Source organism: Eptatretus burgeri, chromosome 4, assembly GCF_056783735.1.
Source record: "Eptatretus burgeri isolate ZD-2024b chromosome 4, Ebu_testis_v1, whole genome shotgun sequence".
Classification (NCBI taxonomy): domain Eukaryota; kingdom Metazoa; phylum Chordata; class Myxini; order Myxiniformes; family Myxinidae; genus Eptatretus; species Eptatretus burgeri.
In genome coordinates this window covers 28,658,588-28,672,153 of record NC_140964.1, presented here as the reverse complement: position 1 = coordinate 28,672,153, position 13,566 = coordinate 28,658,588, and the positions used below count along the sequence as shown (strand labels likewise).

Genomic DNA, 13,566 nt, shown 5'->3' with positions numbered 1-13,566 from the left:
CAGGATAGTTAAGATCTCAGTGAGGTTCTTCTTTATTACTCCCATTGCTCCAACTTTCACTGCACACTATTACTGGCTTAAGCTTTCAGTTTCTCTTGACTTTGTTTTTCATATCCTGGTACTTGGTTGTGTTCCTGATTTCCATGTTATTTCGACCAATGTCGCTGAGAACTGATATCTCAATTCGCAATGCTGCCTGTTCCTTTTTTGCGTACGAGTCCTATGGCCGATCGCAATGCTTTGTTTTCTGTGTTCACGCTCAATGGGATGGAACGTGAGCACTACATCCTCGTTTTCAACGATCTATCTTGATTTGTGCTTCCATGATTTTTCTGAGACTGGGATATTGAAGTATTTGCAGATGTGCCAGTAGATTACTATGTGGACATTGTTCTGCCTTTGTGTGTTCAGCTGTTCTGACATGAGCTTACATATCTTGAGAGAAGGTGATAGTGCTTTCTGTTTCTACCTTGCAGAACCTACACCTGTCCGATCGACTCAATCCTGCCATTTTCTTAAAGCCATTCGTATGTGTGCATTTATTATTTGCTTGGGCATTTATTATGACCCGTTCTCCATCCCAGTTGAGCTGTCCTCTTGTGGGCCACTCCAATGAACCTTCTTTGCTGATGCCCAATTTGTCAAACTTTGTTTTACATTTATATATCCCTGTTCTTTTATAATTTTCCCATTTATCAGAGTATATTTGTTGATATTTTGTTTTATATTTTTACTTTGTCATCTTTGCAATTGTTGGGGCTGTATTCATTGCTGTTTTGGTTTTATTTGCACATGATCTTGGAAACTTTTTCAAATTGAGTTATTGATACCTTTACTGGTTTGTTGTATCTGTGTTGTGTACTTATTGGATTTGGGAGTCTGTTGATCTTTTCACATACTCAGCAAATCCTCATCATTGTTCTGTGCATTTGGTTGACCTCCATGAGGCCACGACCTCCTTGTCGTCTCAGCAGGTACATTCTCGGGATGCATTAATTTTTGTGGATCATGAGGGGCTACCTCGTTTTGATATCTAGTTTGTTGATTTCTGATAGCAGCCAGTTTATTATTCTGCAACTGTATTGGAACATTAGTATTGCGAGTTGGTTTATGGCTTTGATTTTGCTTTTCTGGGTATGTTTTCAAGATTAACCTCGATCTACGCAGGTGTTATGCACATTTGTTTGTGACATATTAGGCAGCTCTCTTTCCTTCGAGGTATTTGTTTGATGCTTCGTTTTCGAGCTCCTGTGTCATTGCTCTTAGGTCAATATCTATGTTGTATTTTTGTTGGTTTACCTGCTGCAAATTATTATTATTTTTGTTGTTGTTTTACCTGCTACATTTATCGAAGCCAAATTCCATTTGAATGGCTTCGGAGTTAAGTTCACTACTCTTCGTTCTACCGAAGTTTCGTCATTTCGTGCAAAGAGCTTCAAATCATCCATGTACTGTGGATGTGTCACCTTTCCTGTTTCTTGGAATGTTCCTCTGTTGGATGTTAAGGTGTATCTGTTTCCTTGCATGTTAATGATTTTACTCACTGGGTCCAGGATCAGAAAAAACAGGAGGGGGAAAATGTCGCCATCGAAGATCCCATGTCGTATCTTCACTGCTGGTATTTTAATATTTCCTTCCAAGAGCTATAAACATACGTGTGGTATTCCAGAGCTCCGTTGCTTTCTCAATCCGTTTAATTAACTGGGGATTGATCCTGAACGCAGACGCAAGAAACTTCAGATTGGCTCTCTGCTCATGACTCATAGTGTGACGACTCATAGCGCGACGACTCAGACTAGACAACGTGTCAAGCACGACCTGTAAAAAAACATCACACAATGAGCGCAGTCAACCATCACCAATTATATGTATTGCTGGAATGTTGCGAAAGACTGACGCAACCAGTTCATTCAAGTTGTGTAAGTGTAACAGCAGGCTCAGTCCCGTTACTTTTTTGACCGACCTCGTATATGTATATATTTCTGTCTGTATATATGTGTATATATTTATGTCTGTATATGTATAGATATGTATATATTTATATGTCTATATGTATGTATATATTTATGTCGAAATGGATGTATATATTATTTTTTTGAAGAAAAAAAAATTATATATTTATTTATATATATATTATATATATATATATATATATATATTATATATATATATATATATATATATATATATATATTTATGTCTGTATGTGTGAGCCGAGTGTGGCTTAGTGGTTAAGATGGTGGCTTGGGATCCTCAGGGTCCTGATTTCAAGCCCCGCTGGCCGCTGAGTTAGCATCAGGGAGGTAGACTCAGTCTGTCATCCTTCCGTAGGTCGGCGAAATGAACACCAGTATACTGGTAATTATCCCTGCAGGGTCGAAGGTGACTAAAGGGTTGGCGTCAGGAAGGGCATCCGGCCGTAAAAATATTGCCACAAGAAAGGGTACCATGATTGGAGCCTGCAAAAGCTGACCCCTGCTCAGGGATAAAGGCTTTCAAATGGTGTGATGATATTGTTATGGTTGTGGAAATTCACAGAACACCATTCAGGTTTCCCAGCGATCAGTGATGTCGATAAGTGTGTGTTCAGATTAGATTTCCCCACCGATATCTAAAGGGATTTATTCGTGTAACCGGGCTGTGATCTTTGAGGTAGTATTATTATTTTGCTATCTTTATTTTGGAACAACCGCATCTCAACAACCACAACCGCATCTCAACAACCATGACATCTCCTCACCGTCTCCTCAACAACATCTCCACAAACGAACAACATCGCCTCACCGCCATCTTTTCGCCAGCAACGGCGCTTGATTCACTGAATCGAACGCTTTACAGAGATCAACATAGGCTGCAAGCAGCCCCTGCCGAAACTCTCGTCTGCGTTCGGTGAGGAGCAAGGATACGGTCAATCGTTGACCTCTTTGGTGTAAAGCCTGACTGCTCTGGACGCTAGTGCTCAAGCAGATGGTGGTGAACCCTATCAAGAATTATCCGAGCAAAGACCTTGCTTGGCACTGAGAGCAGCGTCACCCCTTGGTAGTTGTTGCAGTCTTGGCGATCACCCTTCCCTTTCCAGAGAGGGACAACAAGGCCCCTCTTCCAATCAGTTGGGATCATGCCTATGTTCCAGGCAGAGCACAAAACTGCATGCAATGAAACGAGTGCAGCATTTCCACCAGCCTTGAGAAGTTCAGCATGGATGCCACAGATCCCTGGAGCTTTACCCCGTTTCAACCGGTTCACCACAGCCCGTGTTTCCACAAGCGAAGGTGGACCTCAGTTGATTTGAGGGTCAGCAACAAGGATTGTAACACCCTTGACGTCAAACTCGACAGCTGGTGGATCAGCCTGGTACAACCGCTCAAAGTAATCGGTCCAGCGGGCCTTTTCTTCAGACTCCTCTGTCAAGAGCCAACCACTCTCTGCTCTAACTGCAGTGCTCCGGGGGTTGGGCTTGGATGAACGCAATGCGCGAATTCCCCTGTAAGCGGGACGAGAATCAGTTGACCACAGGTGATGCACTACCCCCTCACAGATTCCTCGCACATAGGCCTCCTTGTCCACCCTTAGTGCACGTACAGTTTTACGCCTCAGCTCCCTGGACAGCTCAGCTCTGCCATTCAGCCTGGCCCTGCAACTCTTATCAAAGGTATCCAGTGTCCCTTGAGAGACAAAATTCTTCTTTGCCCTGTGGTGAGTTCCAAGACATCCACCAGCAACATCAAGGACGGTGGTCTTGAAGGCACGCCACAACTCTTCAGGACCCGCCAAAGCACCCAGACCACCTAAATGTCGACTCATCCTGTTAGCAAACTCCTCAGCTACCCTCTCATCCTTGAGCTTGCCAACGTCCAGCCTAGGCTGGTATGGTACCATTCTCCCGGATTTAAGGTGCAGCTTCAGAGATGCTACAACAAGCCGGTGGTCAGTATTGAGGAACTGAGCACTCCGGTAGACCCTGCAGTTCTGGATCATCCTCCAGTGACCATCAACGAGGACATGGTCAATCTCCTTTGACACACGGCCAGCATTGCAATACCAAGTCCAGCAATGAGCTTGTGGGCGCTGAAACCATGAACCAGCCACCCTAAGTTCACGACTTCTTGCAAAGTCAAGGAACTTAGTGCTATTCTGGTTCATAGTTCCTGACCCATGGGGACCAACACATGTCGCATAACCATCCCTATAAGTTCCAGTCGATGCATTGAAATCCTCCAAGACTCGAAGTGTATCTCGTCTGGGGCACTGATCAACCACAGACTCGATGATCCTTGTCCTTCCTTCACGGTGAATGTGTCCTTCACGGTGAGATCACTCGCCTCAGTCGGAGCATAGACAGAGACCAGGGAAATGACACCGAAGGAGTGATGAATCCTTTGTCTCAAAATACGCTCGTTGACCGGTGTTACCTCAATTATCATTGGGGTCAGCTTATTGGACACAGCTACAGCAACTCCTTGATTATAGAGCGACCAGACCAATAGTAGGTGTAACCACCCACCATTATCTCTCCGCAATCCGGTCTCCGAACCTCAGAGAGTGCTGCAATACCGATGTCCAAAGGCTTGTGCTCAGATGATAACAGAGACAGGTGATCATCCTCTCTTAGGGATAGGACATTCCAGGCACCCACCCGAAGGGACCGCCTCAGGTTAACCCAAGGAGACCGCCGTCTGGTGGACGACACCTCAGCACCACTCCGACACACTCTCCTGCAATCTGACCCGGGAATGTTACCCCGTGGTTTCCCTCCTGTCATCAAAGATTGGGGGTCCCGAAGGCTTTGCCCCAATCCCGTCATCCGGTGAGCTGCCCTGCGAAGGGAAGCTGCACAGGAGGTACTCCCACGGAGTAGGTTTTCAGATTTTTTTGCGGAATGAAGGGTTTTTACGGTGGCCGGAGTGCAAATCCTGCCACCAACCTCCGAATGAAAAGTAACCCAACTGCAGGAGGACGTCCGCAGACACAGTTGGGCGCTCGATATGGATGGCTGTTGGCTCACAAGGAGCTCCTCCACCCTTTGACAGTTATTTGACAAGACTCACGACTGTATGTGTATATATATATATATATATACATATATATATATATATATATATATATATATATATATATATATATATATATATATATTGAGATGGTTGGGATTACACATTTTTAGATCCTAGTGGAGGATCTCTAAGTCTTACTCATGTTGTTGTTCTTGTGGACATTTTTGTTTCACATCCTGCAGTTTTCATCTAAACTGCCTGAAACTTGGCGTATATATGTAAAAAATACCCTGCGCAGACAGTAACCATCTCCGATTTTGAAAATTCCTCTTGGAAAAAAAAGTTATGACGTCAAAACATCTCCGCTAATGGAAATCACCTAAAAATTATCTCTGAAACTAGGCAAGCTTTTTGAATTATGTTTGCGGGAATCGAACACGGCATTAGCAGAGATGAATTACCGCACATATGATACATCACTATGACATCATATCAAATTTTATGACGTCATTCCTATTTTTTGACATTTTTTGTTTGACAACCCAGAGTTTTCATCAGATCTTCGTGAAACTTGCCATGTATATGCAGAAAGCCCACGCGCAGGCAGTAACCATCTCCGATTATGGAAATTCTTCCTAGAAAAAAAGTTGACGTCATAATATCGCCGCTAATGGAAATTGCCTATACCATTATATTATCTCCGAAAGTGCAAGCTGTTTGAATTTTGTTTGCGGGAATCAAGTCAGGCATTAGCACAGATAATTTATCGCAAACATGATACATCATAATGACGTCATATTCGTTTTTTTTGACGTCATCCTTAAGAGGACGAGGATCTTAGCTCATTCGAGCTTGTTAAAGAAGAAGGCACTTCCAACCAAAAGTAAAAAACGAGGTCGACTCCGCTAATTTGTAAAAAATGCACGAGCAGACCCGGTCTCCGGCAAAGTTTTGCCAGCTTCCCAGCTGGCTTAATCAAGCACAATAAAGCTGCCTGATCTATTGTGCCTGATGAAGCCGGCTGCGAAACGTTGCCTGAGACCGGGTCTGCTCTCGATTTTATTTTTTTTTTTTTTGGTCAAATTCGCGCAATTTATCTTGTTTTTTACTTTTGGTTATAATTGCCTTCGTCTTCTTCTTAAAAAAATTATATATATATATATATATATATATATATATATATATATATATATACATACATACTGAAACGCAAAAGAAACTTACCCCCTTTTAAACATTCAAATATCAACAATAACACTATGTGTAGTAAATGTGTGAACTTATTTGTGGACAATTGTGTCCTCACTGTCAGACAAAACGGTCACGGATGGTCACTTGAACCTTCAATGCTCCCGTCCAAAGGCAGAACCAAGTAACTCACTTCTAATTGATTTTGAGAAAACAAAGAAAAACTGCTTTTATATATATTAAAGCCGTATCCATTCGAGAAGATTTGATTATTCCTTGAGATACTCGGTTTTTTTGTGGTATATACCGAATTCTGTAGGAGTTACTAGGTCCTCCCATGAGCATACAAACTTACGTAGGGAACAAATTACAATAACTTATACACTAACATGAAGCCTATAACCTAGTAACTCCAAAATTAGTATTAGCTCAGTTTTGATCAAAAAATGAGTTACTCGGTCTTGCCTTTGGACGGGAGAATGGTCACTTCATAGCACAGCTGTTGAACAGCCGTTTTGACTGTCCGTGATTAGTCAATGGGTATGGGATGATTTTAATGAGCTGCACGTGATGTCTTGATATTGGCTTTAAAAAGGCCAGTGCAAAATGGGAATTTCAATGAACATGACACGATTGTCAAGGGATCAACGGCAGTGTGCCTTGGGCATACTGCAATGCGGATTGAGCTACCGTGAGGTGGCACGTCGCCTTGGCTGTTCACACCAGACGATATCGGCCCTGGTCGACAGAGACACCCTCCACAACTCTGCAGATGACAGACCTCGATCAGGGAGGCCAAGAGTCACCACTCCAAGGCAGGACAGGCAGATGGTCCTCAGTCAGATGGCTTCAGACATTGAGGAGTGAGTGGGACAGAATCCAGCAGCAATCCATCCAAAGACTGGTAGGCAGTATGCGCCGAAGATGCACTGCCTGTATCCAAAACAATGGTGGCCACACATGCTATTGAAAGGGGACTGACATTGCACCCTGTGCTGTTCTGTACTGCAGAACAAACTTATGAGATGGTGTATCTTGGTCAAAAACTTGACATGTCATCAATAAAATGCCAATGTTTCAATAAGCAATTGTTGGTTTGTTTTATTTTGAACTGTTACAATTTTATTACATTTCAAACAAGTGGTAAGTTTCTTTCGCGTTTCAGTATATATGTATACATACATACATATATACACACTCATAATATCTTCACAAAATACACCGTGCATATCAAAAAGATATTGTTTAAGTATTTTTTCACATTACAAACAATCCATTATTCTGTTTTTTTTTTTGTGGCATGCATGGGGGGGGGGGTGGTGTACAAATGTCATTGCTCATCATGCTGTACAGATGGGGTGTGGCCATAGTGTAGCAGGATGCTGACTGGCCACATTGAAGCTGTAGGTGGGAAGATTCTAACAATCCGCTAACCATAATGGCTTCCGCTCTCTGCCATCAGGTTTTCTGGCCGAACAAGCATGATGACCAAAGAATACCTTGCAAATAACAGCACGATGATCACAATTATGTGAACAATTGTTGTAATTCTATTCAATAATTTGTGAATGTGAAAGCATAAATGATGTGTTTGTTTGTGTCAATCGGTCACTCTCAAGCTGTGGCATATACCTCAGAAGCATATACCGTGACTGAGACAAAATGGGGACAACACATAACACGTACTAACAGTTATTTTAAAAAAAAATCCCTAATAAAGCAATGAGCCTGCACAACAGACAAAATTGGTCAGGGAAATTGGATAGCAAAGTAATAAAATAACTTTCGTGCATGGTGAATAATGTAACTGGCAGATGACAGAGTTGGGGAAATGGTGGCACCTCCGAATGACTTCTGCATTCATCCGATAGAAGATGGAACTCAGCAGCTTGAGGATGCCAACATCGCACATGACATAACTGGAAAGAAAGCAGATGGCACACCAATTTCCCATAACCACTTGATGTATACCTTGTAAGAAAAGTTTTGGATGGGCGAGTGACATCGGCATGTTTTTTTTTTTTTTCTCTCTTAACGATGTAACAATTTCCCATTGAAACCGACACAATCGATGTCATTAGACACCTTACACGTGTGCAGTATTGAGAAAAATGACATGGAATGGGTCTTTTAAACCCCTACTTTGTGTTTCAGAGCACAATCTATGTTTCCTACAAGCCTCCATTTTGGCTGAATCTCAATTTTCCCCAACGATGAGAGCACAAGCAGCAAATTTGGTTGGTCGAGATGGCATAAAATGGTGTAATATTTGGTCCAACTACTGATAAACTGGAAGTTTTTGGAAGTGACAAGAATGCAATTCGTGTTCTAAAGTGTTCAAGCATATAAGTCAATGGAAATAAAATAAATATTTTAAAGGCTTCAGAAAAAAAAACTTTTTTGGAAGTTTACTGCTATTGATTCACCGTCTTTTACACCATTTAACATTTTTACACCATTTAACACATGACACGAGTTATTCATGCCTGTTGTTTGTGTCCTTTCTGATGTCCCTAAAAACTAATATTTCTGCTTGGAATGATTTTCAATTTTGTTTGACCGTCAGACAGGCAGACAGAGTAACAAAATTGCCTTACTCCTCTGTGTACATGCTCACTCAGCATGAGGTTTTGTTTAATTTGCCAAATTCAGAGGCAAAGTTCTGCTAAACTGCAGGTTTGTGTTCCGATTCATGTTCTGCAGTGTTCAAAATATTGCATTCAATTGAAATTAAGTTTTCAATTGAATATTGTCATTTCTTTCCGTTTCTCTTGAATCGAAAAAAACCTGAAAAGCCATTCCTCAATCATAGACTGACATATGTAGACAGACCGACAGTGAATCAATTGCTTCACCCCACTTTCCGCTTTGAGCTTGGAGTAACACCCCAAGAGTGGTTTCCATGCAAATGACATCATGGAAATATGCACAGTGTAAAATTCAACCAAAGCACTCAAAATGTGTATGCACCTTTACCGTTGTTTGTCGAGTGTGACAAGGTTCTGGCGACTACCCACATTGTGAAAAGAAATACTCCACTCACTTAATTATGGTTTGGAACCTCAGTTGAAAACTGCCATGCCTAAGTACTCGATGAGCATGCCAAACTGCCCTTGAGGCACTGTTTAACAAGGTTGTCAAATTTTACCATAATATTTATATCTAATTTATCATCAGTCGATTTTGTACCTTGAATGTGGATTATGTCCATATTTGCCATACCCATTCCTCAGGGTGTGTTTGTCCGCATCTACATTGACTGCAATCTCCACCATTCATTCAAAGACATTTAAAATATGATATCACACACACACACACACACACACACACACACACACACACACACACACACACACACACACACACACACACACACACACACACACACACACACCTTTGAGAACCATTGAAAAAGTCTTGTAAACTTTTTTTATTTAAAATAGATATGCTAAATTATTTTTTAAACCAATGTGTTTTTAATATATAAGGGGTTCACACTTAGTGGCTTGTTGTGTGAAAGGGGTCACCGAGATAAACTTCCTGGTGAGGGTCTGCATCCTCAAATACTTCATCTTATTATCCGAAGGTGCACGGAGCTTATGTTTTCACTCTTGTTGGTTTTTCTGTCTGTCTTTCTGTGAGTAGGATATCTCAAAAAGCAATGCATGTATTTGGATGAAACTTTGTGGACATGTTATGTGTGTGACAAAATGAATTGGTTCGATTTTGGTGAAGATCCAGATCCGGATACTAGAATTTAAAAAAAGTGATTCTTCACAATTGAGAGATGGGGTCAAAAATGATAAATACCATGATATTTCAAAAACGATGTGGATGGGTTATGACAAAACTTGGTGGATGAGTTGGGTAGGTGACAAGAACAAGCTGATTAGATTTTGGTTCAGGTCCTAATATAGATCCGGCCTCTCAGTGGGATACAAAACGTAAACTGTTCATCCTGGTGGAGGTATGCATTCGACTGAGTGCCACTCTAGTTGATTCTGTAATCTTGTTCAAGGAATCTCGATGCAGGAGGAGGCCAATTGGCCCATTCTTCCCTTGCTACTTCCACAATCCCCAACCTCAACCCAACACCCTATCCACAACCAAGTCTTCAAAACATGTCCATCTTCAGCAAGCCTTGCATTTTATGCTGATTTATCTTGCAGAAGAAACTTCAAACAGGAAATAGGTGTCCAAGAAAATGTGACTTACTCACGTCAACTGAGATATCATTGCTTTTGATAATTAATCCAAGGAGAGATCTTTCCATATTCCACCCAAGTTGTCTGCTTTGCCTTTTAACTGAATCAGTGTACACAACACCATCAATGGAAATCGTCACCTTGCGCTTGCCAAGCCATGGTTTGACGATTCTTCCATTGATCTCTTTTTTTTTTTCTTGCTGTACATCGCATCAGCAAGTGTGCTGTATGCTTGGGGTCAATGGCTTGCTGGAAGCTGAATCCATGCCCAATGAGTTGTGTTCCTGGATAAATTGCATGATGCATCAGAATTTGCAGCATGCCCTTTTAAGATCAGATGCAGCCACACATTTTTGTTGGTTCCCACCATGCTCCACTCAATGACCCCAATGCCGTTCCTTTCTCTGCCATCAATAACCTGTCATGGACTATTACTGGATCTTGGACTTTGGATTAATCTGTGAAAGATGACCCTCGAAGTTTGTTCATTACTTTGTTTGAAGTCTGATGCCTGTTTATGCATTTTGGCCTCCCCTGCTTAGTCGTAGGTTTAAGGTTCTACACTTCCACTGAGGAGAATTCATCACATTGTATCTCACTGCTTGGAAGGTAATATTTACAACAGTGTGATTGTTTAGCGTATCCGTTGGTGAAATCTGCACTGGAACTGATCTGTCTCGAACACAAATGGACATCCAGATGTGTATGTTCTAATGATATCATGTATGATGTGTTGGGCAGGGAGGGTAGTGGGAAGTTTGATGGACGCTGACGGAATCGGTGCCTTCTATACGAAGAGTTTGGCCAACCTGGTTTTGCACTGGGTTACAAAAAGGTGCCTGTTTAGTTGGCCAAACACAAAATCCCCCCCCCCTTCCCTCAAAAGGAAATTATCTGTATGTATGTTTGTGTCGGTCTGAAAATCATAGAAAAAAAGACTGTCAGGCCAATTTGCATATGTGGGGGGTACCCAGATTCAGGTCATGGGCACAAAACTAAACAGTAGGCACCATTTTGTTGCCCAGTGCAAAACTGGGTTGGCCAAACATTTTGTATAGAAGACACTGGATGGAATGAATTAGTAATTTGGAAAGAAATGAGAATTCAAAAGTGATCTTTATCGAACCTCGATGGAGATGATTGAAGACGTGCGATTCGAATATATGGCGTAATTGATAGGTAACATAGCTTTTAAGGTGGTGACAAATGATGGAATGGAATGGGATAACTCGGTATTGTGAGCTTACTTCCCAACAGTTTGGAGAATCGTTTACGAGAACGATGACACTCTTATTTACCTATGGACACCGATGATATCGCTGCATAACTCTGCAATCCTTGGAAGATTATTTCTCATTTAGCAAATCAGATTAATCTCTGAACGCTTTCAATTTTCCTCATCACGAAGTTAAATTGAATAAAATGCTCGGAATTTTTTTTTTTTTTTTAAACCCACAGTGCTCGTCACGTTTAAAAGAGATGAGGGGCCAGCTACATATTACGGATGCTAAAAGTGCTGAATTTCTCCTGCTCTTCTTCACATTCCCCCCAACAACCCCCTCCCCCCCCAATACCTCAGACATCTTTCACATAAACTCCCTCGATCCTTTCTTCCACAAACCTCATTTTACCTGTACCCTCTTTTAATTAACGTTTTATTAAATACATTCATCCATCCCCTCCTCTCATCTTTTTTTATTTTGGGAAATTAGTACATTGACTCAAATAGTTTATGGCTGTCGCAAGTGCAAGTACTCCTTATCTGTCGTCGTCTTTTACCATCGATGGCGGTCTGTTTTCCATGTTGAAATCACCTTTCCATATTAAATTGTTCATTTGCTTATGCTGTTCTTCAGATTTTTCAGATTTTGTTTCTACTATTAATCAGGAATTTATGTGTTGTTGACACAACTTTTTCAAATCTGTGATATGTCAATATCTCTATAATGCCTGGTGTTGGCCTAATGGTTCGGGTGGCGGGCTTGGAATCCTTGGATCCTGAGTTCAAATCCCCTTTGGCTGTTGAATTAATACCAGGTGGGGTTGACTCTGCCTGTCATCCTTCTGAGGTCGGCAAAATGAGTGCCAGCTTGCTGGTATACTGTGTCGGAGTGGTGACCCATCCAGGATTGTGCCCAATAGCCAAGGAGATTGCTTCGGCAGCACCAACACTCTGCACAGAGTATGATCCAAATGGATGGATGGACCATCTCTATTCTGGTGGCCGTGTGTGTGTGTGTGTGTGTGTGTGTGTGTGTGTGTGTGTGTGTGTGTGTGTGTGTGTGTGTGTGTGTGTGTGTGTGTGTGTGTGTGAGTAGGGAAAGAATACTGGTTCTGGCTCACTTTTCCCCATGTAAATGAATGGGGGATTTTCAGCCATGAAATTTTTCTTTTTTTTTCCCTGAAAAAATAAATCCCCTTTTTAGCCCAAGGTATATTTATTTGTCTCCCCTTTTAACCTGGAGCCTGGTGTTGGCTTAGTTGTTAGGGTGGCGGCTTGGGATCCCAGGGTCCTGAGTTCAAATCCCGTTGGCTGCTGAATTAACACCAGGGGGTTGACTCAGCCTGCCATCCTTCCGAGGTCGGCGAAATGAGTGCCAGTGTACTGGCCCCGGTGTATGCCCCGGTTAGAATAGGTGTACCATATCCCTGTGTGCCGTAAGAGGCGACCAGGGTTGGTGTCAGGAAGGGCATCCGGCCATAAAACATTGCCTCAAGAAAAAGCCAAACCCCTGCACAGCAGGGAAAAATGGCTGTAAAAACGGTCATTTTTTTATTTCCCCTTTTAACCTAGGGGCTCTCTATTCAAATAACCCATACAACAAGATAAAGATTTGTTAAAGGTGATTCGAAAGAAATATCTGAAACGCCTAAGCCCCGGGACACTCTTTATCAAATAACCAATGCATATTGTTTAGCTCACTCATTGAACCTATAAACATTTGTTCATTCTCAAATTCCTTCAATAGTTTAATTTTCTTTGCACAATAATCCCCATCTAAAATATTGAAAAACAAAACATTTGAATCTTTATATTTTTTAAGATACCCCTTTTGTGCCATTACGAAATGATAAACTTCTCTTAATGATCTCATCTGGCCACCGCCCGAGTTGCATATCATTTTGATATTGTAGTAAATTATTTTTCCATTGTTCAATTGATAACCATCAAATTTTTC

The 13,566-nt window shown here is 41.7% G+C and overlaps 1 long non-coding RNA gene across 1 annotated transcript in view; it reads right to left on the bottom strand.

Moving 5' to 3' along the window:
- Positions 1 to 6,556: 6,556 nt before the first annotated feature.
- Positions 6,557 to 13,566, bottom strand: part of LOC147027697 (uncharacterized) — a 308,214-nt gene continuing 301,204 nt past the window's right edge. Inside the window, exon 3 of the long non-coding RNA XR_015057220.1 lies at positions 6,557 to 8,101. This is a non-coding gene — a long non-coding RNA (uncharacterized LOC147027697). The remainder of the gene's footprint in view (positions 8,102 to 13,566) is intronic.